At 36.4% G+C, this 26,541-nt stretch overlaps 1 protein-coding gene across 1 annotated transcript in view; it reads left to right on the top strand.

Moving 5' to 3' along the window:
* GPC5 (glypican 5) overlaps positions 1 to 26,541 on the top strand; it is a 661,644-nt gene that overhangs the window by 197,532 nt on the left and 437,571 nt on the right. The window lies entirely within an intron of this gene.

The raw sequence follows: 26,541 nt of genomic DNA, 5'->3' as shown, positions 1-26,541 counted from the left end.
AGATTCAAACAGCAAATTTCAGCTTCACAGTTCAGTCCTGGTCAGTAATGCCAAAGGGAACCATGGCTATCTACTTGGGAATGAACAATTTACTGTTTTGATGTACAGGACTCAGGGAAGCTGACTTCCAAAATCCCATTTGCTAGGCATGCTTTACAGTACTGAAGTAGCATCTCTGTAAGGAGTAAAATTTAACCACAAATACCATCTGGATTATGTCTGTATCAGAATGATGGAAGTCTCTTCAATTAAATATTTGTTTCATGTTGAGCAGAAACGTAGAAAATTAAATTGCTTATTTTGTAATAAAAAATATTTAATAGCAACTAATAATTAATTATTTAGATACTTTCAGTCCCGCAGCCTTGCTGATAAGAAACTAAAGAAAGCTGGATCTAGCTACATATATAAATAGATGTATCTTGCTTGATTTGATGAAGGTCACAGAAAGTTTGTGATAGAGCAGGGAATTAAAACAGTTATTCCCTTAGTTGCAGATCAGGCCTGTAATAATGAATTGCATTTGTTTTTAAGTATTCAGTCAGTTTCTGCCTCTGCCAGAGATTTTCTGCATCATGAGTTGTTAATAAATTTGGCTCTGATCCAAAAGAGTTTATGTGCACATGTAAGAAACTGTGATAATAAAATACCTACCTTGGCACCCACAGTCATCAAAAATTGCAACTGGGAACCAGAAGTTCTGCTACTGGTAGACAAAACTATCTTAGACCATTTCAAGCTGAGCAGTTATGTGATTATCTCCTATAAAATCCAAACAATGATCATTATATTAGGTTTTCTTCTCGCTAAATGGGACCCTTATGGGTCCTATCTGAAGACCTGTTCTCAACATACCTATCAAACACTTTCAGGATGATATCCACACCTAACATAACAGTGATAGCCAGTTTTACTTTTGAAAAAGATGGCAACTGCCACTTACTCTGTTAATTCTCTTAAGTAATTGTTCCATAGGTCAGCACCGTAATGAAATCCATTTCTAATTGGGGTATAAAACCTATTTTCCCCATTTACTGTTATAGCTTATAGCACCTTTCAGCAAAGTTCAATATTTCTTCAGTTTTCTTTGTGCTGTACGTAAGAGAAAAAAGAACCAGTTTGCATTGAATTATTTAAGGTGCTTTAAATGGTTTGCTGAAATCTATTATAGCAGTAATGCTCAGTCAGAAAATTACTTGCTTCAAGATGTGTAAGGCCATATATATTCATAAAACTATATAGATATATGTATCCAATCATCTTATTTTTACTTCTTTGGTAACTATATTGATAAATCTTACATAAAATTTAGAATTTGTCATACCATAGAAGAAAAATTTACGATTGTATCTTTATTTTTATTAGTATTTTAGCTAAATTATTTGCTTGTCAATTCAAATGGCTTTCAAGAATATTTTTAATGGAAAACATAAATCTACTTAGAATCTAAGTTTTACATCTTTTTTTTTTTTCCCTCTTTCCACCTTGTTTTCACAGATTTTTTAAAATAAGAATGTATCCTTTTTGTCTGTTTTCTTACCTAATAACCGCTGGTTGGTCATAGACTTAATGCAATCTTTAAAAACAGATGACCTCTCAGAGCCAAGTTCCATTAAGCCCTGCACATGATCTAGCCATGTGAGTACAGAGTTCTGCTGAATTTTAGTTGTATGGAAGTGCATAGTAGTGGAGTGTCATATGTGTCAGGTATCGTATGATGTTGACATGAACAGTGGTTGCTATACTGACCACCAGATATAAAAAAATATATGTTTTAGATTTAAAAAAATCAGGAACCTTGGGCAATCAGTTTATTAGTCTGTAAATTACATGATACAGTAATTAATTTTCCCCTGCATAATACATGGCTGCACTTTCTCTCCTACCTTGAATCTTCCTATTAAACTAAGTTATTCTGGCAGCCAGAAGTCATTGCTAAAGTGCAGCTCCTGTACTGATAATAATGTCTATCTTTTTTATCATAACATGAAAGACTTGCATTTTCTTTAATGTGATTAATATATATATATATATTAATATATATATAATCCAGAGTGTGTATATTGGCCACCATAAGACAAAGGCTTTAGAATGGAAGAGAGAGATATAGGTTGGACAGTAGGAAGAAATTTTTTAGTGGGAGGGTGGTGAGACAGTGGCACAGGTTTTCCAGAGAAGTTGCGGCTGCCCTCTACCTGCAAGTGTTTGAGGCCAGGTTGGATGGGGCTCTGAGCAACCTGGTGTAGTGGGAGGTGTCCCTGATTCTATGAAAATGTCTATTACTTGGCAGGTGTAAGACTCAGATGAAAAAAGATTTATTTTTTTTAAGATTTAGAGATTTTTGGGTTTTATTGTTTGGGGTTTTTACTGTTTACTGAGAGATAATTATCCACATATCATCCTAAACTCCCTAATAATGCCAGTGTACCTGGTATATATGGAGATACCCATTTGGAAAAGTGCTGCTCAGAATGTGGTTATTTTCTAAATAAGTGTACTATATTGTATTGATCAAACTCAGCTATATGTAGTCCCTCATATACTATTAATCATCAATGAAATCTTGAAATCTAGTGATATGAATCCTGAACATCTAACTTGGCCCTCATTCATATAATATTAATTAAAAGTATTGCCTGTGTCCTAAACAAGGATCCCATGTGTCCTCCTCCTTCTATAGTCAGTGGTGTCTGAGTCCAAAAGTGTCTGACACGATCCTTTTAGGTATTCTACACAAGGAAGCTTTGATGTTTAATGTCAAATTTACTTATTTAAAGATATTTGGTATTACACGGGGTTTAGATTTACAAGAGCAATACAGCAATATACTGAAATCAGAACTCAAGCACAATACAGTGAGGCATTTCTTAAAGCTGAATCAGTCTTACATGGGTTAATTCTTTCTTCAAAGTCACTTCTGCCTCTTCATTGACTACAGAGAGACTCATGGACAGCTGGGTAGGTAACAGCAGCACTTTAAGCAGTTACTTCATAAGCAGGAATTAGCCCAGGTCTAGGTAACTCCAGATTATGACCTCCCACTGGGGAGTTGTCTGACACCTGATAATACCATTTTTAAGTAGATAAAAAATTCTTTTTTACTCTATATTGCAATCAATATTTGACTGCTTTATTCTACATTTTATTCCGTTAGCAGAGTAAACCAAGAAATGGTGTGTAAAATCTCACTTTGGGGATTTGATAAATTGCCCTATTTTTAGTTTGCTAGATGTATGTGTATGTCCTTGAATATAAATATGCTTTCCCTAGGCATATACATTTATCCACCCCCTGTATGTGTGAGTATTGGACAATTTATATAACACAAACCTTACTGTAAGGTCCTTGTGAGGAAAAATAAATAAATAATTTTAATTATTCTCTGCATGTAAATAGATACGTGTTTTCCTAATGTTATTCTCTTAAATACTAGTCAAAATCTGCTGGCATTATTTGCCTACTAAGCATTAGAAGTTGATTAGCATTGATAATATAAAATTCAGAAGTGTTGTAATCAATGGAAAATGAACACAGTTGATTTGGTTTTATTTCTTTCATACCGCATTGTCTTTTGACTTCATGCTTACACAAGGAAAAAAAATAATCCTGTGCCATTTATTCCCACTGCTTAAACCTTCTGTTGCAAACCAGCAGAGAATAGGAAAATTGCCTCCTTCTATGTACATAGAAGTGGCAGAATCAACAGAATAAATACTGATGAAGTTCTTAACTGATTCTGATTGGGTTAGATAGAACTAAAAATTTTTGCGTTCATCTCTTATCAGTTGCTAAAACAATTGTAAGATATCCTTACTGTAGAAGTCAAGTAATGAGTTAACATTATTTTGAGAGTCAAGCTGTTATTCTCATTCAAAAACCAATACACAGCAACAAACAAACGCTTCTCAAGTCCTGCTATTTATGCTTATATGCAAATTCTTGTTTTCTCCTGTAATGTGGCTTGACAAAATGAGTTGTCATGATGGTATAAATATCATTTCTAATAACCACCTTTATAATAGCATAATATTTTATCTCCTGCAAATTTTTCGTGTTCCAAACATTTATAAACCATAAAGCATGAAATTAGGAAATTAAATTTGCCTTAGTTACAGAGGTAATTCAATTATATTTTTGTCAAATCTATAGAAAATGTTGCCTAGTCCAAGTACATTATTATTTTGATGTCTTCTAAAATGCCAGAGTCAACATATGAGGTCCACACATTCTAATGAATAAGCAATATATAATTCATCCACAGTTAACATAGTCTCTCTGAGTAAAAAAAAAAACCTGTATGTATAATTCTTGTGTCAAATAGACACTTTCAAGTTTCCAAGATCTTACTGGGATTTAATTATTCCTTCTTGAATTTCTGTAAAGTTGGACGTCTTATTATTTCAACAAAGGTCTCTTGCTCTGTGCCATATTTATTCAAACATTACCCACAGATGTTTTCAAAGACTTTGCCCTTTAAGACCTGTCTGTGCCAATTACTTCATGTTTTTATGAAGTGCTACGAATCTGCCTTATTGCAACTTTTAGCATATCTTTGTGGCCTTTTGCAAACAAGCCTACAGTCACTTTACTTGTGCTCAGATCTGGCTAAAGGCCAGCCAGCTTCAATCCAAAAGCAGTGCATCTTATTTACCATGGTGCTCTACTCCCATTGGGATTTACCATATTAGCCTGAGCCCACAACCCTCAGATCACAACTGGCTGGCATCCATCCAGCCTGGAGCACGGGCAAATGAGGTAAGCAAGACCCAGAGAGTAATGCATAAAATTAGAGAAGATTCCCACATGGAGGGTACATAGATACTTAAAATAAAATTAAAAATAATTAAAATAATTATCGTTGGATAAACAAATCCGATGAAACAAAAAAAACCCACAAGCAAACAAACAAAAAACCCAACAAACCCAAAGGTTATTTTTTTTTGTCAGTGTACATCAGCTTGTTATTTGACTGTGATCTTCTTTTAAATAATAAGAAAAAAATGAAAGAGTCCAGCGCAGAGCTACTAAGATGATTAAGGGAGTGGAACATCTCCCTTATGAGGAAAGGCTGAGGGAGCTGGGTCTCTTTAGTTTGGAGAAAAGGAGACTGAGGGGTGACCTCATCAATGTTTTCAAATATGTAAGGGGTGAGTGTCAAGGAGATGGAGTTAGGCTTTTCTCAGTGATGACCAGTGATAGGACAAGGGGTAATGGGTGTAAATTGGAGCACAGGAGGTTCAAGTTGAATATTCGAAAAAATTTTTTTACTGTAAGGGTGACAGAGCCCTGGAACAGGCTGCCCAGGGGGGTCGTGGAGTCTCCTTCACTGGAGACATTCAAAACCCGCTTGGACACGTTCCTGCGCGATGTACTCTAGGTGGCCCTGCTATGGCAGGGGGGGTTGGACTAGATGATCTTTCGAGGTTCCTTCTAACCCCTAGGATTCTATGATTCTATGATTCTATGAAAAATCAGCTACCCAGTTTAATATATATATATTAGAAGCTGCTGAATACATTGTTAGTATCCTTTACCACTATGGTTAAATATGTCAGGTTTTTCCACCACAGTTCAGCAATTTATAATGCTGAGTTTTCTTGTAGTAAGATTACAGTGTTCTGATTTCAATACACAGAATATCAAGAATGACCTGCAAGGGGCAGATGATACAGCACACGAGATTCTGGAGCAGCAGGTGTTGACCAAAAGTGGTGCCTGACAGCATCTCAGATAGCAGTAGGAATGTGTTTATACAAGTCAAGCAAGTCCCTAATCAATACAGTTAGTGATGAGTACAAAGAGGTTCAGCTTATGAAGTTTACTTTTGAGGTGATTTGTTTTCTTGACTCCACTGAGGGTGACACCAGATCTCCAGGGTGCAACTTTTTCCTTAGCAATAGGAGACTGAAGGTGGGTAGGGGCTACCAGATATGGCACAGAGCCTATAATGTACCTCCATGTATCTGGAGCAGCAGCTGGAAAATATTCTTCATCTCTAAATTCAGCTGTATCATCAGGGGCTGACTTCCATCAGAATGTTTTGAAATTGTATTTTAACCATTTTATTTGTACACAATGTTTAGTTTCATAGAGATAATTTATATTATGGCTTACATTTTCAGTGCAAATTGATCGGTCCTACTTGAAAAGGTTAACTAAATAGATTAAATTGATGAGTATTTTGGACTAACCTGACTACACTTTAAAGAACTAATTTGACTCTCTGTCACCATCATATCATGTTAGCTTCAGGCACTTTAAATGTTTGTAGGCTGCTTGTTCAGTTCAGACATGTAAGCATGTATGGCACAGTTCTAGTGCCTTTTTGTCATCTTCCCTGTAGTCTGTTCCCTATATTGATGAGATCTATGTGGGTCTCAAACAGGGTTTGCTTGAGGTTCTTAAATATTGGTGGCTTAAACTGTTGGGGTCACATTGGGTGTACTGCATCCATGTGCCATGGCTGAAGGGTGCAGGGCTCCTCCAGAACCTCTGTGAATGCTGACACCTATTCTATCTATATAAGACATTCCAGGCTTTTGAAATGAAAAAATAACAGGTCTGGACATGGTCAATCTTCTAATTTAAGGAAAAGAATATCTAACCAATTAGTGGAGAAATAGTTAAGTGAATTGACCTAAAAACTTGGCTGTAAGGGTTTAGAAAAACAAAGCTTAAACCAGTCTGCAGACAAGATTATGACTGCATCATCCCTGCAGCTGGCAAGATAAGTAAACTAAAAAGCACAAACTAAAAGAAAAAATTAATTAAGATGATGTAATTCTTAGGAGCAAACTGGAAAAGTTAATATTTAGTTAATACTCTAGACATGATATGTATCTTCAATTCAGTATACATCTTGACTTAGTTCAAACATATTTAGAAATTACAGAAACACATATATATTATATTAGAAATTGCACTCAAGAAGCACCCCTAAAATCTTGATTCATTATTTTTCTCTTTTTTTTTTTTTTTAATTTACTGATAGATTCATTTTATTACGTCACGTAAAAAATTAAAAAAAAAAAAATAAGAAAGACAAAGTACCCCAAAGGACAAAGAAGAAAAAAAAATAGAACTTTACACTTAGCTGGTAATAGATTCTGTTTAGATTCTGTTTCCATTTACAAGAATAAAGTAAAAACCAAGTGAAAAGTAAATGTAGTGTAAATTTACCTGGGAAGAAAATCTTGGTCATAAACCTAACTTGTGCTGAGGATACGTTTTATATTAATACTTGACAAATAACTGATGTTAATAATTTCCCTTTTTCTCTGGGTACAAATAGTTTCTGCTGTTGTTCAGATTTGTAACATCTCATATGAATTTTAAAATTACAAACCAGCTTCCTTTAGAGAAAATGATTAAATTTGCTTCCCTTGGTGCACTAGCCAATAGTTTTAATTTTTTTTTTTCAATAACCAAGTGAAATCATAGATATCTAGAGGAATAATTGTCCAATGCTTAGGTCACAGCTTAATAACTGAGAAACTTGAGATCAATTCTTTGTTTCCTTTCAAACAGTTTCTTAAAAAGAATAAATTCTGTTATTCATGCTTCTTAAACATTGTCAGAGTGATTTGTGTTCAAAGGTACTGATAATACCTTCCATGTCTGCCTCTTCTGAGGGCTGGTAAAGATCTTGGAAACATACTTGAGGTGGAAAATCTAAAGCAGAATATCTAAAGGAGTCTGAAACTACTTCTCACCATCTCAACAAAACAAAATCATAAATATGAAAAACAAACATCAAAATAGACTGAAGATAGAAGAAAGCTGGGGTCCCATGGCAGGACATGCATACACTTGTGTTGGTAGGCTACATATTGATTTAATAGTATTAGAGGTTGTTTAAAAAATACCTGTTATATCTTCTGGTTTGTAGTATTGCTGCTATAGTTAAAAAAAACAAAGCAAAACACAACTCTCCAACAAAGAAATAAAAAAACAGGATATACTGGCATATTTTTTATTTCAATATTTATCTAAAATGTCTAAAACAGTGATATTACAAAAATTATTCCATTGCAATCAAGGTCTGCATTTTCCACAGTCTGCCTGGAGAGAGGTCTCTTTGAATAGACTAATCAAAAGCTAAGGACCTTAAACTGAAAATCCCTTTGAATGAAGAGCATAAGGCTGGGTCTTGATTATGCGAGAAAATATATAGCATTAATACCATGCTCTGCGAATGCTACAAGCTGAAAAATAATATTCTGTGCCATTTGGCAACTCAGTGCTATTCTGAAAACAAAGCAGCAAAATCAATGACCTGAGTAATGAGCATTTCTGATTTGTGTTCTGATTACTTTGACCCAAGTCTTATTTCCATGACTTATTCTCTCTGCTCCTACATTGCTTGAAAAGATATATCCTAATGAAAAATACAACCCAATGCTCACTAAAAATTAAATAGGAAGTGTGGCCAAAAAGGTTGGAACAATAGACCACACTACTACCATTCTTACAAGAAAGAGCACGTTAGAATTTTGCTTTATGTTCTTGTCTTTAGTACTCAGCAGTTCAGATAAAATTGTTGAGATTGTTTACAGCAGACTCATGGCAGTACCCGAATACCAGCATCAAATCACAGATAGGAGCTCCACAATTTTTTCAGGAGTGCTTCACAGTACTTGTGATAAAGTTCCCCTAATAACTCATGTTGGTGTTTTAGGCTTTAATCTACCTCATATTAAAATGTCCTATGCATAATTAATCGAGTCAAGCCTTATGCTATAAGGACAATGCTCAAGAAGAAAAAAAAAATATTTCTTCATGTCTATAAAAATTATTTAAATGGCCTGAATACAGTTGTTTCCACAGATATTTTATTGATAGACTACAGTCACCTTAGAAAAATATAAATTAAGTTGAGGAAACCCCAAAGTCTGAGGAATGGTGGGACTAAGGGCCACATATGTGATAGTGCTAGCCCCAGAGAGAAAAGAAAAAACTTACAGCTCTTCAAGGAGTCAATCAATAGGACCCCCTGTGAAACTCCCCTCAGGGACAAGGTAACAGAAAAAAGCTGACAGGTCTTTAAGAAAGCTTGGCACAGAGCACAAGAGCACAATCCTTAGGCTTAAGAAGTCCGACAAGGAACAGAAGAGACCAGAATAACTGAGTTGACACCTCATGGTCAAACTAAAAATCAAAAGGATTCCACTGTACAGGCAGTGGAAGCAGAGACAGGGGTCCTGGGAAAAGTATAGGGATGCTGCATCGTTGTGTAGGGATGGGGTCAGGAAGGGCAAGGTGTGACTTGAGAAGAACTTGGCAAGGGATGCAAAGATGTTTTGGGTTAGTGGTGTTTTGGAAGAGGGGGGAGGGGCGTAGGGTGGGTCCTGTGAGAAGCTACTGGAAGCTCCCCTGGCTCCAATTTTGGTCCTGCCTCTGGCCAAGGCTGAGCAGACATGGGAAGCTGGATGCACCTCCGTGAGCAATGTATTCAAGAGGGGAAAATGAAAAAAAAAAAAAAAAAAGAAAGACCAGCAGGGCAGAGAAGAAGAAAGGGGAGGAGAAAGTTAGAACAGTGCCCAACCAGAGAAATCAAGGTCAGTGAGGAAGGAGGAGGAGAAGCTGCCCAAGCAGAGATTTCCCCGCAGCCCATGGTGAGGTGGCAGCTGTCCACCTGCAGCCCATAGAGGAGCACGGTGGAGCAGTCCCTGAAGGATCATGGTGGGAAAGATGTGGATTTACAGCTCATGAGGGATCACTGTGGGTAGATGTGGATCTGCAGCTGTGGAGGACCCCATACATGAGTGTTTCCAGAGAGCACCGTGACTCTGGGCAGCCTGGGCTGGAGCAGTTCCTCAGGGATTGCACCTGGTGGGAGAGACTCATGTCAGAAGGGTTCCTGAAGGACTCTCTCCCATGAGAAGGACTCCAGGCTGTTACCACCTTCCCCTAAATTGTGACAAAAGAATAAGGGCTTCTGCAGGTGTATCAGCCCAAAAAGGAAAGTCTAATAAAGCATACTCCCCCTGATGAGCAAAACTGGCAAACTGATAACAAAAGATGAGAAAAAGCTGACGTACTCAACAACTTTTTTGCCTCAGTCTTCACTAGCATTCCCACATTTCCCACACCTCTGAGGTGGACAGACAGCAAGATGGGGACTTGGGGAGCAAAGTCCCTCCCTCTATAAAAGAAGATCACATTCATGACCACCAGAAGAACATGGACATACATAAATCTGTGGGATGTGACAAGGTGCATCTCGGAGTCATGAGGGAATTGACTGGTGTAGTTGCCAAGTCACTCTCCATATTATTTGAAAACTCGTGGTAGTGAGGTGAAGTCTGCAGTGACTGGAAAAAAGAAGCACTGCACTCATTTTTAAGAAGGATAGAGTCCCTGGGAACTACTGATCTCTCAGCCCCATCTCTGTGCCTGGGAAGGGCACGGACCAGATCCTCCTAGAAGCTAAGCTAAGGCAGAGGGAAGACAGGAAGATGATTTGTGGGATCCAGCAAGGCTTCACCAAGAGAAACTCCTGCCTGACCAACCTAATAATGGCCTTCTATGATGGAATGACTACAACAGTGGTCAAGGGAAGAGCTACAGACATCATCTATCCGGACTTATGTAAGACCTTTGACACAATCAGACCACAACATCCTTCTCTCTAAATTGGAGAGATATGGATTTGGTGGTCGGACTGTTTGGTGGATGAGGAATTGATTGGATGGTTGTATCCAGTGGATGAGAAGTTGATTGGATAGTTGTATCCACAGGGTAGTGATCAGTGGCTGAATGTCCAGATGGAGGTCAGTGACAAGCTGTGTCCCTTAAATGTCCATACTGGGACCAGTATTGTTTTACCAGTGAGACAGACAGTGGGATTGAGTGCAGTTTCAGCAAGTTTGGAGACAGCAATGAGCTGAGGGGTGAGTTTGACATACAGGAAGGATGGAATGGCAACCTGGACAAGCTTGAGAGGTGGGCCCATGTGAACCTCATGAGGTCAAACAAGACCAAGTGAAAAGTCCTATTCATAGGCTTGGACAATTCCTGTCATCAACACAGGCTGGGGGATGAAGGGACTGAGAGCAGCCCTGGGGAAAAGGACTTGGGGGTGTTGGTTGATGAAAAGTTGAACGTGAGCCAGCAATGTATGCCTGCAGCTGAGAAAGACAACCAGATCCTGGGCTGCATGAAAAGAAGTGTGGCCAGATATCAGGTCAGGGGAGGCTACATTGCTGTTTCATATTCAGCCTGGTCTTGGCCCCCACATATTTTTTGAGGAAGCTGGGGAAGATGCAGTATCTTCTGGTAAGAAGTATTTTAGAACAAAATGGGATATGTTCCTAAATGTATGTTCTAAACAGATTCTTAAGTGTTACTGAAAACAATGATAGTCAGTCCAGTTTATTAAAAGATACTGAATAACTGCATTACAGTTTATTTTTCTTTACAGTAGAATCTATAGCTAGCTAATTTAATCACATTAGACTTACAATAAAACAAAGCTAGAGTGATCCTTGAGATTAGTATCACTTAGATTCATTGACAAATTACATTATGTTCATTTTAAGCAATATAAAAAAATTAAAAAGTTACATTTTAAATTGGGACTGCATGTGTATTGCTTGAAATGGGCCTAAAGTGGCATTTAATCAAAATTCTAGATAATAAGGTCATCTCCTTTAGCAATCTCATTTTTCAGTATCAAAATAATTGCTTCTGAGTCATATATAAGTGCTGACTCATATATTGGCCTCCAAACTGACAAGTATATAGAACTACTTGTCTCATTGTATAAGCTAGAGATGTGGTGGGGAGTAAGGGATGCTTGCAAGCACACAAACTAAATATGCTTATACCTGTCCTCTGATGACCTGAACATGTTATGTTAAGGATTCAAAATCCTACTTTTCCTTTCATTTTTAGTTTTAAGATCCAAATTCATAATGACTAAATGTATCACTCTGGTTTTCAAAAATCTCTGTGAACTTAATTTTTGTTTTGCTTCTTTAGTGCAACATGATCATTCAAAGCTGCTCTTATTTTATTCCTCAATTTCTAGTTCAACAGAACAGTTGTATAGCTCTTCATGCTTCTCCATCAATTTATTGTTTGCCCTTACATGGCACCTCCTCTGTAAATAATGAGCCAAGTTCAGTTTCATCCTTGGCTATTTAATAACTATTTCAGGTATAAAAGTGGGGAAGAGCTGAATTCAAGATCAAGAACTCTTTGGGCTTCAGAAGTTAAATAATTTTTCTGTCTTATATGCAATATGTAATCTTTGAAGTATTACCAAACCATATGTAAATGATTAAGATGCATTTAAAAACAAAACACAGCACAACAAAATAAAACAAAGTAACACAACAAAAAACTGAGCAGAACTTGGTGCTGTTGAAAAGATAGTTTCTTTCTTCCTTTAATTCATCACTTAGAAGATGCCACAAGGGTAATTCTCAACATCTGTGGGTTCACGGCCTCTGCTGGTCTCAAAATTCACAGGGATAATGGGCATTGCAGCCATGAGAAAAGGCAGCTCAGTCAGTCCCACTGATATTTCTTCAGTTTATGGGGAGTAATTTGAGATTCACGAGCTGAAATTGCAGGAATGGCCACAGGGCTCTAGCTTAAAGATAGGGATGGCTTACTAGGAACTAGTTGTCAAAGTCACAGTTTCTGCTGTCATGAATATTTCATCATTTTATCTAGTAACTGTAAAACCAAGAATGTGTACCTTTGTATAATGACATGGGAACTTTTATCTTCATCCATTTCCTTCTCAACTATTAACAACGGGCCACAGTCTTTTTTGTCTCTGGCCAAATTAGTCTATGAATGAATGTCCTGCAGATGAGACTCATTAACATGCTGTCAACAGAGAGGAGAGCTTCCTGTATCCATACCTTTCTTGTGGTATAACATTGAGTAAATCTGAGGCACATCAGTCACCTGGATCATTATGCTTAATCATCTCAGTTGACAGTGAAGTAGCTTAAGTTCTAGAGAATCAAGAGAATTTATATAAAAAAGCCCAGTGAAGATAAAGGTTTTAGGCAGCTTGAAATTTATGTGTAAGATAAAGATATGTGTATGATAAAGATAAAAGAAGAAATTAGGCTGTGGCTCAGCCAATGACCTAAAACTTATGTCTAAAATGTCACTGCAACACTCTTGTAGGGCTGGAGATTCAGTTTCCTGTTCCTTGTTTGATGTTCAACCAAGAATACGTAGAGACACAAGTGAAACTCTACCTTCCCAAGCCCCATGATACTGAAGCACATTTTTGTGTCTCAGTGAGAGTGGTCATTATTATAATATTTTTAAAATCCAGCAATTGCTCATAAACATTCTGGTAATTTCATTAGGTCCATCATACTGGCCAGAGATAACTAAGTTTGGCTCAGTTCAGAACAAAAATATACACTTCTGTACTTATATAGGTATATGCACACACAAAAAATATGTAACTAAACACAGCTCTTATATTTATTTTTGCTACACAAGTTTCATTTAGTTTTTTCAGATGTGTAAGACTTGCTGCAGGGTGATCTTTCCCTGGGGAAGAGTTTTGGAAACACTTTGACCCCATTTTCTTGTCTTCTTTTGACAGCTTTTCCCATAGGGAAGATTGCCTGTTTGACTTACATTATCCTTGAACCCCTTGTTACTTACTTGACATTAATTTCTGTAACCAAGGCAATATCACAAGTGAACTAAAAAATCAAATCAACGAGAATAGCTTTGTCTAGATTGATTCTCCCTTCAGACTGCATACTAAGCAGTCACACAGAGCTACCAAATGTCCAACAAACAACAGCCTTCCTCTCCTTTCCATCCCAAAGGAAAGAAATGGAACCCTTCTTTCTTTAGGAAGAGCTTTAGCTTACAGCTGTCCATTATAATTTTATATATGATGTCTAATTTTCTTAGAAGCTTTGTCCCTCGATTTGTCAGGATCTACTGAATATTTCAGCAAAATAAATACTTGGAGTTCTTTAGGAACAAATAGGGAGATAAAAACTTGTCATTAGCTTTCTAGAATGCACAATGTTTTCTAGAATGCACTGTACTGTATGCTCCAGAAAAAAAAAAAAAAAATCATGCTAAGTTCATTGACATCCTGCTAATGCTCAGGTGTACAGTTCTCATTTCTACAACAGCTAGACAAATCATAATTTTTAATTGTAGTCTTTTCATAGTATCTTCCATGGTAAGTTATCATGACTTAATGAATGGAAAACTGAAAACCAAAGGGAATGATAAGCTTTCATCAAGAAGCTTATGCCTTCAGCCATGAATATCCCAAGGCTAACACAATCTTGCCTCAGTTTAGTTATTTAAAAATTCAGTATTGTGTCTAGACTAGTTCAGGAGGCATGTCCAATGGAGATGGTAAACCATCATTTCATCCTACACTAGGATGTGTTTTCCTGCAGAGGATCTTCTGTTTCTTTTCTTTCTATTCTGTGGGGTAAGCTTAGATACTAGATGCTTGGGCAATAGATGTCTTATAGCTAGATAAGTAAGTGGAATACAATTTATAATAATTTTGTCACCTTCTTATGGGATCATTCTCAGGAGAAAACTAACCTCTGTTTCTCTAATGTCTCTATTTTATTAGGATTTGGGTGAATGGGAAGCAACTGAGTCACTTCACTGTAGTTTTGCCACAACAAAGCAAAATAAAGAACAACTACAGAGATTTATGTGATAAGAAAACAGAACCAATTGTTACTAGGGATTCGAAATATGATCCTCTTTATCCTTCTGTAAAAGGCTTTTTTACTACTATCATCTTACGAACCTTTATCATCCAAAGCTAGATAAGTGCATTTGCATCCACCCATTTATATATAAAAGAAAACCAAATTTCAATGTGATAAGTGAAATTTGTAAAAAAACACAAAAAGGGGGCTTGGAAAGAAAGGGAAAATAAAAATTTTTTAAATTTAAGTTTCCAATGCAATCCTTATCTTTAACTAATTTAATAATAGCTGTGAAGGCTTTCTTGGCTCATAAATTTATTGGTTCTACCCACAAAGGACAAAGAATCAGCTCATATTTTGAAAGAAATATTAAAGGATGGTGCTACATCATACATGCATGCAAGAGCCATTGAGCTGAAATGTTGTGGAAGACACACATTCCTGAAAAATTCCTGCATGGGTTGTTATCCCTTCTTATGTCCCCTGTACCATGATGTGCTTTGCATGTAGTGTTTACATTATTCATATTCTGACTGATACTAAGAATGTGAATTTAAAGCATGCTTTTATGATGCTGATGTGATTTTGTCTAACAAAATCCAAGATGAAGGATACATGTGCCTTAATAGGCTGGTTAAAAAAACCTTCTTTTTATCTCCAGAGACAACCTTTCATTGTTCTCCAGACACTTCAGTTGATTACTCTGCAAGGAGTGACTTCTGAAATTGAAGATATTTGTGCATATGAAGTGGCTCATCCTGTAATAGTTTAAAAATTGCCCATCATGCTTAATATGGAGAGAGAAAAGGATTAAGGCAACCATATTTATTTTTGGTATAAGGCTGGCTACGGATCAGAGCAGGATGAAACCTTTATTCAATTTTAATTGATAAGATATGGCAGACTAAAAAGTACTTAATTTCCAATAAAGTAACACTGGCACGTAACTGGCGTTATACTGTAATGCTTGAATCTATTATTTAATAGTGTAGAGCATGCTCCAGAGCTTCTGATCCATAGCTCCTGTGTTTGTTCTTCACACCAGCTCTTCATTGCACACTGAGAAGAAGCACTTTGTATAAAAATGAAACCAGTCCAAATTGTACAGTAAAATCAGTTGAGGATTGATTTTCCACCCACACAAATGCCCATGAATTAAGCATGCTTATGTAAGTGTAAAACTGGTCTGAATAAAGAGAGAACTAAACATGTTTCTCCTCAAGATCATGTTGTATTCTTTAGGATTTTACAGTATTGAAAAGTGGATAAAAGCATGTCATTTGTGAAAACAAAACAAGCATCACACAATTCATATCAAGGACACAGAACTTATAAAACGTTTAACATGAAACACATCATGTGTCTGTTATGTGTCATTGCTTCTATTTTGTAGCGTTGTCATTCATGCACTTTTGGACAAATTGGGACGAATGAATTTAAAGGCACAGAGATGGGTAGGCCACTTAAAATGATTTATTCTTAATGCATGAATTTTTTACTCTTGAGTGTACTCTGGGAACACAAAGGGCCAGTAAAATGCAGCTGCACTGCCACACGGAATTTGACTGTGTAGAATAAAGAGGAAAAGGTCTATCAAGTGGCCCATGGCAGTGAATTTGCTGAAACAGCATTTCACTCTTGGCATTGCACAGCAACTTGGGCTGATTCCTTCATATGACCTTTATTTACTCAATAACCTTCTTTTCTTTTGTCAATAAATTGTATTCAGGTTTATTATCTGCTTGGGAGTCCTTCACCATAACTTAACTGTTATTTTCTGCTAATTTTCCATAAATTACTTCAGAAAAAACAAACCACTCAATAAAAAGAATGGATTGTGAGAGTGCACCTTTGACATAATTTGTAATGGTCTAATCCCCATGGGGTTGTGAGGTAAATATTGACCATGCCAGCATTGTGTTAGGTATCATCCCAAAGTAATAAGGTACATTCCAAGTCCCTAGAGGATACTTTTGTTTGAACACTAAAACATTGGAGAAAATATGAAATACCAGACCTCAGTCTCCAAGGTCTTGTGTCCTACATGGCACGATAGTTCCATAACCCTTTTGCCATTTTGAAGCAGTGATAATATAAAGCTCTACAGAGAAAGCAGGTTTCTCAATTTTTAACTAATTAGGCTCAATCAGTTTGTGTTTCCAAGATGTTTGAATTCTTTTCCCACGACAATTCCTTTTGTTTTGCCAGCTATCTGCTATAAACATTTATATGCTTGTTTATTATAATTAATATCTCACATTTCATTGCTTCAAATGAGGTACAGTAGAATTATTAAGGTTGTAAGAAGATTTTAAGATTACTACAAGAAGAAGGGGATATTTTTGCCTGTATTTATCTAGATTTAGTGCTCTTGTGAATGTCTGTTTTTTAGTTATTTTCTAATGTAATAAGAATTTATTTTCTCAATTTTAAACATGTGACTTACCCAAGGTACCTAGTTTAAATGAAATATATGTCTCTAAGCTCTCCTTCAGTTCTTTTCTCTTCAGTGGAGCTTGCAATTACTAGAACACAGTTATTTGTTAAGGTGCATTACAGATTGATAGCACCTCCCTTCAGATGCTTTTTTTATTTTTTTTTGCTTCTGTGGAGAATATTAGACAGCTTCGGAATGAGGAATTCCCAACACCAGTCAGTGATGCTTGACAGAGCTTATGTTTTTCTGTTTAGTAGAACATAGCTGTTGTCTGGGGTGTTTTGTCTTGCTCTTCCTGGTGTTCCCTTTGCATCATATGTAAGAATAGTGACACGAATTTAGCAATGCACTGCTGCGATATGTAACATAGGTAACTGTAACAGTGGTTACCATTGACAGGAGGACTAATTTCCGTGGTATCTTTCAAGTGAGAATGCTTCAAAAGTTTTTCAATTTCTGAAACTGTGTAAAGATGAAATTATGAAGCAAAAAAAACCCAAATTCCCTGAAACAGATAAGAAATTTTATTCACAGCAGGAAATAACAGCAGTTTCAGTATTTAAGCTTTCATAACATTCTGGCAGGATTGTTCTAAAATTCTTTGAGTTAGCGTGAACTGCTACATTCAGATGATTTCCAAGAAAAAGAAGAAGGAAAATCAGCAAGAAAACATGCAATTTAAAAAAATATTTTCTATAACCTTAGCTTTAAATAGATTACCTCGACGAGCTAATGCAGATACAGGCAAATCTGGTGTATTTTAAAGCTTTATAACTGTGCTATTGCTCATTTTAGAGTGAGATCAGAAATTATTTGCTGTGCTGGAACAAAGCATCAAAACATGAATTTTCAGTGTGAGGATTATAGCATTTTTTGTTCTGAAGAAAATCTTACCTTTAATAGTTTTCACTTCAGTAGAAGTTGCATTCTTTGCAAAAATAATAGTCTTACTTACCAGGCACACAGCTTGTACTGAATTTCAGATGTGTAGTAAAGCAATCCTTCTAAATGTGTGAGAGAAGCTCGTGAGAAGAAGACAAATTTGAAGACAAATTTTCTAGGAATATAAATGTATCTCTACTGAAGAGAAGTTTGTGTTTTTGGAAGTCACCAGAGGGAGACCTCTCTGTTTAATGAAGCCTTTGGGACATGGAGTTATTAGCACTTCTTTTTGCTTACTGAGAACTTATTCTTGGAAGGCACAGCTAATATCAAAACTGTGATGAACTGGGTTCCAGCACTATATTTAAAATCCTGTCAAAATTTTTGGTGTTCAAAGTACGATCATGAGAGACCATTGTCATTTTTTTTGAGCTTTAGAAAAGTGATTTGAGGACTAGAGCATAATGGAAATTATTGATTTGATAGATTTTGTGATGCACAAAATAAGGTCTAGGTCACACTTGGAAACTCATTAAGAGAGATCTTGTGGAAAGCTCTGTAAAGTTACATTATTACATACTTCAGTGTTATTTGTCTTATTTTGAGAACCTAGTTCCAAATAAGCAAGTGTTAAATGAAGTATTTCTTTAAAAAGGAGTATTTAAAAGACCTGTCATTTAGTTTTCAAGTGAAGAAAATCCTGAAGGCTGACCTGCTATTTTAATCTTTAGCAGTGCAGGTCTGATCAATGATGAAAAATTAAATACCTCTCTTTGATTAGATATGTTTTAGACTAAATGATTACAGGAACTTGGTTTTGTCTGATGCACAAGTAGCAAGATTTTTATTTGGTTGTTTTCAAAAATAAGCATTTTCTGTAAATTTAACAATTGTATATGCAATCAGCTTTTTTTCTAAACATATAATTATAGTGCTAAAAATAAATTATCATCAGAAAATCCAAACACATTTGGATTACAAGAGGGTAGTTTTTACATGCTTTTCTGTGCAGTCTTCCAAGCTTAAATGCGTTTTTAAAAAGAATTTTATTGTTAGGAGCTTGTATTGATGTTTTTTGTTTGGTTGGGGATTTTTTTGCCAGTAGCTGAAGGAAGTGACTCTCTTGACCTACATTTTTGTCTGCAGAAATTCCCAGGACTATGAGGACATGCAGAAAAATAATTTTCTGGAAGTGTACATAGAGACTTTCTTAGTTCACCAACAGTCTGGTCTGTGATGAAAAGAAACCTCAAGTCTGTAGTGGCTCTGAGTTAATTGTTTTTCATTCAAAGGGATCATTTTCATTAAAAAGACAATAAGAAACCACAGTGTTTGGTAGGGAGCAGTTACCTGGCAAATCTGTCATTTGATGTCATGTCAGCCAATAATGATTGCTTAGTAGAAAAGTTTTCTGAAAACCTTAGGGCATTCTCTTTCTCCTGTTGAAGCTGGGCTCTTCTGATATAAGACATGGAAATAGAACATGTCCATGTGTGATAGACTCTTGATCAGACTCTACAGAACATTGAAATCATGATGGTAGACTTAGAGCTTCCAGAGACAGCAGTTCCCAGATTTTTAGAACTGCCGAGGAATATTTCTCTTTTTTTTGGGTAGGTAGGGGAGAGAAGTTATGTAGGTCTGTGTTATGGATTTGTATCATGTTAAACCTATATACAACCCAAATACTGGGGCAGTCTGATGACTTTTAAACCAAGATGTTTAGAAATTTTGCATATACACATACTTCCAATGTATACTGCTATACATATGCTGTGTTTAAGGTAAAATGCACCTTGTCTTTCAACCTAATACAAAATCAGTTTTTTTAAATATCTCACTGCTGTGAATACTCTTCATGCTTATTTTAAGGATCATGGCCCTCATTACCAAGGCTAGATAATACTTAGTATTCTGATCTAACAGTATTTATTTTTTGGAAGGTATTTAGCAATTTAAAATCTTCCTGCACTTGAAAGATACAGGTTTTCCACAGCTGAGCGGGTCCTACAGTAGCAAACTTTAGGGAGTGTCAAAGCACACCTGAGACTTCATCTGAGCTTATTCATGGCTATGCAATCTTTGTCTTGGCTCTAAAAATATTTATGTCACTATGTCACAAGTTCTTATTTATGATGAAGGCATAAATGCACAAGGTTTTTTTTCAGTTTTTTGTTTCTCTTGTTTTGTTGTTGTTTTTTTTTTAAATATGAAATCATGATACTGAAGTATTTTATGTCAGATTATTAGAAACAACTCCATCTTAACTTTATCTCCCTCCCTATTTCCTTTTACTGAGGTATCTGCTTATCATGTCTAGTGAATTACTGCGCTGCTTGTATGTCCCTCAGACTCACTGTTGGTCTTCAAAGTCTTCATATACCCTCATTTTCCTTGTGTTTCCTCAAGTGGCAGGGCTATGCTTTGCTGCTGTGATCCAGAAGCCATGCTGCTATGTCTCGACAACCTCAGTAGGAAGCCCTCCCCCTTGCTTCAGTGTTCAAGGTCAGGTTGCAACTGAACAACACTGACCAATCAATCCAACCAAAAAACAAAAAGAAAGGTTATAGACTGGAAAGAAAAGAGCCCAGAATAGCAGAAATAGTATCTGGGGAAGGATGTTGAGGATATCTCTGGGGCTTATATTTAGCAACAGACTATCCACACTGCCAGTTTGGATCATCCTTATCACTTATCAAAGGTATTGACCCCTCAAGTTCAGGTTAGGGTTTTGAAACTCTTATTGAGTTCATCAGTACCTGTTCCTAAGTAGGTGAAATTGTCCATGTCTCTGTGGTTCTCCAGAAAACAAGTAGGCATTGTAACTTTTAGTTGCAATGAGATTAAACTGAAATGATTGTACTATTTACAAACAGTCTGGATGAAGCTTGAATTTTTATGTATTTTCTGCTTCTGCTCAAGTTTCATTTCTAATGCACATCTGCATATCACAGTTCCACTTTCAAAAACTGCAGGCATTTCAATTTTAAAGCACTGAAATAGATTTTTACAACTAAATTTTTTCCCTGTTTGTTTACATAATTATTGTTTCTACTTTTTGTAGCTAGATAATGGGCTTATTAAGAGTTCCTTGTTAGCTGTATGAAAGGCAGCCCTCAATATGGCTAGATTTACTTGAAATTAATCTATTACTAACCAAGAACTGAGTTACTGAAGTAAGAGCAGAGATAAATAGCAGTGAATTTAAAGAGCAACAAGTCTAAAGAAACACACTGCTAGCACTGGGAGTTGAACTCTGGAGAAGTTTGGATCTAGAGCAAAACTTTATGGCTCAGATACATTTTTAGCATTGATTTCTTACTCTATCTTCTGATGTTACTCAACAAAGCTAGGATGAGGGGATGGAAAATCATGATGTCGACAATAAGTATGTTGTATCAGTGTTTGTTGTCATCACAATATAATATTATTATAATTATAGATTATTATTTATGTTGCAGATGTATGAAGATACAGATGTGTCCTAAGCACCATGTCCAGAATGTCTAATTCTTATGAGAAGGGATATATTCATTAATTCTAATAGCTTTTCCAACTTCATGTAGCAAAAAATCAGTGATGGCAATGAAATATGATCTTGTCTTTTAACAGAGAAATTGATACAATCAAATGTAAAACCCACAAACTGTATTTATAGCTACAACAGAGAATATTAGGAAATTTATACGAATATTCATATATTGAACTCAGAAAATGGGTACCTTGTTATTCATCACTTTAAAACATGTTTATAGAATACAAATGTATTGGTGCTTGTTTTTTTTTCCTAGTGTTGATGAAAATGAATAGTACTTAGGGACCAAGTCTGCCTATTAAAGTGATGTGATACATTACCATACTTGCACTGAAATGAGCACAGATGGTGGGTCTATTACTTCTCTAGCAAGAAATTCGTCATCTTTTTTTTCCCCAGGATTCAAATCCAAGCAGCACTTGCTCAAGTCAGGCTACCTCTGTGGGGATCCTTAAAATGTTTTTTCCATTACTTGTACATTAGGAGTAAAAGAAACAGAAAGTGATTAATGATGTATTAAAACTTTATAATGAATGAAATGTCTCAGACCAAGAGCCTCAGATTTCTGTATTTTCCACCTCAACTAAAGGGAAACTTATTTTGCATGTAAATGAAAGTCTACAGGGATGAAGTTTTGTGTACCATGCTTCAGATTCCCAATAGCTCATTTAGCTCTGACAGATTATTTAGTCCATACTAGAATGTTTGCAGATATTAGATTTATAGGCATTTCTTAATTAAACACAATGATATGTGGAAAATAACAAAATATAAGTAAGGTTATAATTTTTGGATGCAAAAGTCATCATTTCAAGCAGCAAAAGATTAAACAAAAATTAATAATCTTACTTTTATGATAAGAGTCAATAAAGCAATACTTCATAAGCCTTTGTCATTGCCTTATTATACACCTGAAGAAAAAAAAATGTTTTCAACCTGCCTTGTGACTTGTCAGAACCTGTAATTACAGAAGATGCAAGGTTAAATGATAGATTTTAATATCATTTGATCAAAGCCAGATCCACTTTGTAATGAAAGCAAATTTAATATGATTTAGGATTTCCAATAACAGCGAAAAATACAAACATATGCATTCATTTGCTTCAGCATGTTGAGTTTTTCACATTTGGTGATTTTATACTGAGACTGCTGTCATTTAGCAATGCAGCATCACATGAAAAATGTTAACATTTATGCTGTGAACTGATACACAAAGAGAACATTGTCAAATTTGATGCAGTGGGTTGACCCTGAGAGGATGCCAGGTGCCCACCAAGTTGCTCTAATACTTCCCCTCCTCAGCTGGACAGGGGGAGAAAAATAGAACAGAAGGCTCATGAGTCAAGATAAGGACAGGGAAATAACTCAGCAATTGCTGGCACAGGCAAACCAGATTTGATTTGGGGAATTAATTTAATTTATTTTCAACCAAATTACAGTAGGAGAATGAGAAGCAAAACCAAACCTTAAAACACCTTCCCCCCATTCCTGCCTTCTTCCCAGACTCAGCTTCACTCAGTACCTCTTCCCCCTGAGTGGACAGGGAACAGGGGTCAGTGTCCCATATGGGACAAGATAACAGATGAGATGTATATGTACAAACCCAGTATTTATTGTAATTAGTAAAAGATCTTAAAAATTAGACTAGAAAGCAAGAATCAGAATTCTCAAATGTTAGGATATCACAGTATTAGGGTATCAAGGTATCAAAACAATAAGACACATTAACAACAAAATACAGAAATAACCAAATGATCGATAACTACTATGAGTAGGCTAATTGTTTGAGTGTTAGCAACTTACTTATTAATAGGTCTTACACTAAAACTAGAAAAATTATTAAAACATATCTTGAGGAAATGTGGCAATACAATGATTGCAATATTCTCTCTTATGTTTAAATAAGGTTCCTCAAGCCTTATTATTCCAAAGCTTAAAAGTCAAAATGGTTTAATATTTGAAATAAGCTAATGAAGATATGCATAAGAATTCATATATAGGGAACTGATACTTCTTACAGCCAATGTCCCTTGGTCTCATCCTCTTCAGAAGCAATCACTCGAGCAGGCATCCCCACTGGAGGGGAAGTTTGAGGACATCTTCTAAGGAAAATGCACAGGATTCTCTCTGATCAAAGACGGGATTAGCCTCTTAGAGAATAAAGTAATTGGCTGCTGTCATTTAACTACTAACCCATACCTCCAAAATCCTCTATTGGAGAACAAAAGGGAAACCAAGGAAAAAACAAATAATTGCCTTTTCCCCCATTAAGCAAACTCTTCAAATTCTTTGATTTACCTATCCATTCTTGTTTGGTTTCTGTTTAGACTAGCTGTGGTTAAGCTGTTCTCTATTTTTCAACACAAGAGAGCAGCTGATGCCACAAACTTGAACTTGGCCTTTTTTGTGCTTCCAAGATTGTTACCAGTTCAGAGTCTGCTATGCCCTTTGCTTTCTGTGGAAACTCTCCAATACCAGGCTAAGGGCAGTGAAGCTGAGAAAGAGCAATTGAATCACAAAGGGAAACTGAGGCAGGCACACTGAGGCAGAGTGTCATGCTACAGTCAGTTCATCACATTGCCTCTGCTGCTTTTCCTCTTCAGTCCTTCATAAACTGCTCCAGCATGGATCCTTTCCATGAGAAGAAAGGACTTCAGAGAGAGACTGCTCCAGGGTAGGTCACTTATGGGTTCAGAATTCCTGCCAGCAAGCCTGCTCCAGCCTGGGCTCCTTTCCATGGGTACACAGGTCTTCCCAGGAGCCTGCTCCAGTATGGGCTTCCCATTGGGCCACAGGATCCTCCAGGTGCATCCACCCACTCCCACCTAGGGTACTTTATAGTACTTCCAGTACCTGAAGGAGGCCTACAGGAAAGCTGAGGAGGGACTTTTTGCAAGAACATGGAGTGATAGGACAAGGGGTAATGATTTCAAGCTGAAAGGAGGTAGATTTAGATTAGACATTAGGAAGAAATTATTTTCTGTGAGGGTTGTGAGACACTAGCATGGGTTTCCCAGAGAATTTGTGGCTGCCCCGCTTCTGGAAGTGTCCAAGGCCAGGTTGGATGGGGCTCTAAGCAGCCTGGTCTAGTGGAAGGTGTCCCTGCCCATGGGACGGGGGATTGAAACTAGCTGATCTTTAAGGTCCCTTGCAACACTAGACATTCTATGATTACAGAATCATCAATTGTATTATGAAAGAAAAAGGACATTATTTTTCACAAAGTTATACAGTCCACAAGCAAACGTGTAATAGTTGGGTTTGAAGCTTCTGAAAAAAGTTATTTAACTGAAGAATTCTGGGTGAAAGACAGTGAAAATGTTTTACATGCTGTGAAACAGAAAATGGGAGCATTATAGAAAGGATAACCCTAACCTTTAATGTTTTTGTTTTTTCTTTTTCTCTGTTATCTTGTATGAAGAGAAATTGCTGTGCTGTATTAAATCAGTGTGCTGAGTTAAACCAGTTGCCTATTTGGTGAGTGCAGTGGTGTTCATCTTGAAATGGAAAGGAAGGAATTCCATCTTGAATTAACTGTTTTGATTAAGACAATTGATTGTAAAAGGAAGGTTTTTGAAGAAAACTTTGAAGAAGGTTTTCAGGGTTTGTTTCTTTTGTTTTGTTTTTTATTTATCCTTAGAAGCTACCAGAAGATTTGTTGACCTTGCTCAAATTACTGCATTAAACATTCCCACTAGTCTAGCAGGGAGGCTGCAGATTTTCTACCCATCCCTATAGAAAGCTTTACCTCATTATGACAAGGTGGCAACTTGCTCCATCACTACAAGACAGTACAAAAAGCTGTCTGCTATAAACCAAAATACCACTTTATGAAGAATATGAACCATTCATGTACACAATGTATTCAACAGTGCTATGGTGATTTTCAAAAACTCATTTCAACTACATGTTCCAGTGAATTACATTAAGTGCATTAAGTCTTGCAGTCCTGATAGTGCATCAGGAACATCTGTTCCAAGTAATAGTATGTCTGGTGAATCAGTAAAAGGTTCCATAATGGATTTTAGGAATGGGCTTATTATTTTTAGTATTTACCATTAGTTGATGCAGTATGTCCTAAATATTAGATACTGCTGACTGTTTTCTCAAAGAATGAATAAAGCTGGAATCTTTAACTTGTGACTAATCCCAAATGATCAGTGCTGTGAGATCTTGATACATAATTAAGTTTAAATTTGATACAAAATCTACTTCCAGTGAACTTCATTGTGTGCAGAAGGGAGTACACTTGCCTTAAATAGCACATAGAGTGCTGTATGTAGAAGGTCTAGAATTTCATTATTTACTTTATGAAATCAAATGCTTTGAAGGACTTAAGTGATGAAAGACTTGTGGCTCTTAAAAGTTGGGGAAAATTTTGCTGAGCTTCAGATCTAGTTCACTTTTGAAGCATTTTGTGGAATTTGTAGTCCAAAAAATATCTTCTCATAATGCCTAGAGGAGCTACTAATTTCTGTGTACACGTAGAAGGCAAATTGTGCTCTCTGGGCCTTTTGTCATTTTGCATGACAGGGTTAATTTATATCTGTGAGCGTGGTCAATGTAATTTTAGAAATGGTATCTGAGTCCATGTATGCTTCCTTAGAATTATCCTCCATCTCACTTAAGGTGATGTGAAAAAAAAGATCAAAGATAAAATACTCCTGTTGTGTGGCAACCCTGCTTTAATGAACCGTGTTCCTTCTTTAGCACACATGGAAGGTTTTCTGCAGGCCTAAGAGGACCTGCAATGTTTTTCATAAAACAGATTCTGCAAAATTGGAATCTGCTGTGTTGTCTGTAGTCATATGCAGATCTAATAGACAGGAATTAGGCATTTCTTTACTCCAGTCCTGATAGGATTCTTTCCTTTCTTTTTCTTACAGTGTAACAGCTGGCAAAATAATTTTGAGACAGAGATGTATAGCCCTATCCTCTTGTAGAGTATGCAGACAAAACCTAACATATGGAAGGTATTTGCATAATGTACAGTACCTCTGATGGGAAAG

This window comes from Calypte anna, chromosome 1 (genome assembly GCF_003957555.1).
Source record: "Calypte anna isolate BGI_N300 chromosome 1, bCalAnn1_v1.p, whole genome shotgun sequence".
NCBI lineage: Eukaryota > Metazoa > Chordata > Aves > Apodiformes > Trochilidae > Calypte > Calypte anna.
This window is presented reverse-complemented; position numbering and strand designations above follow the sequence as displayed.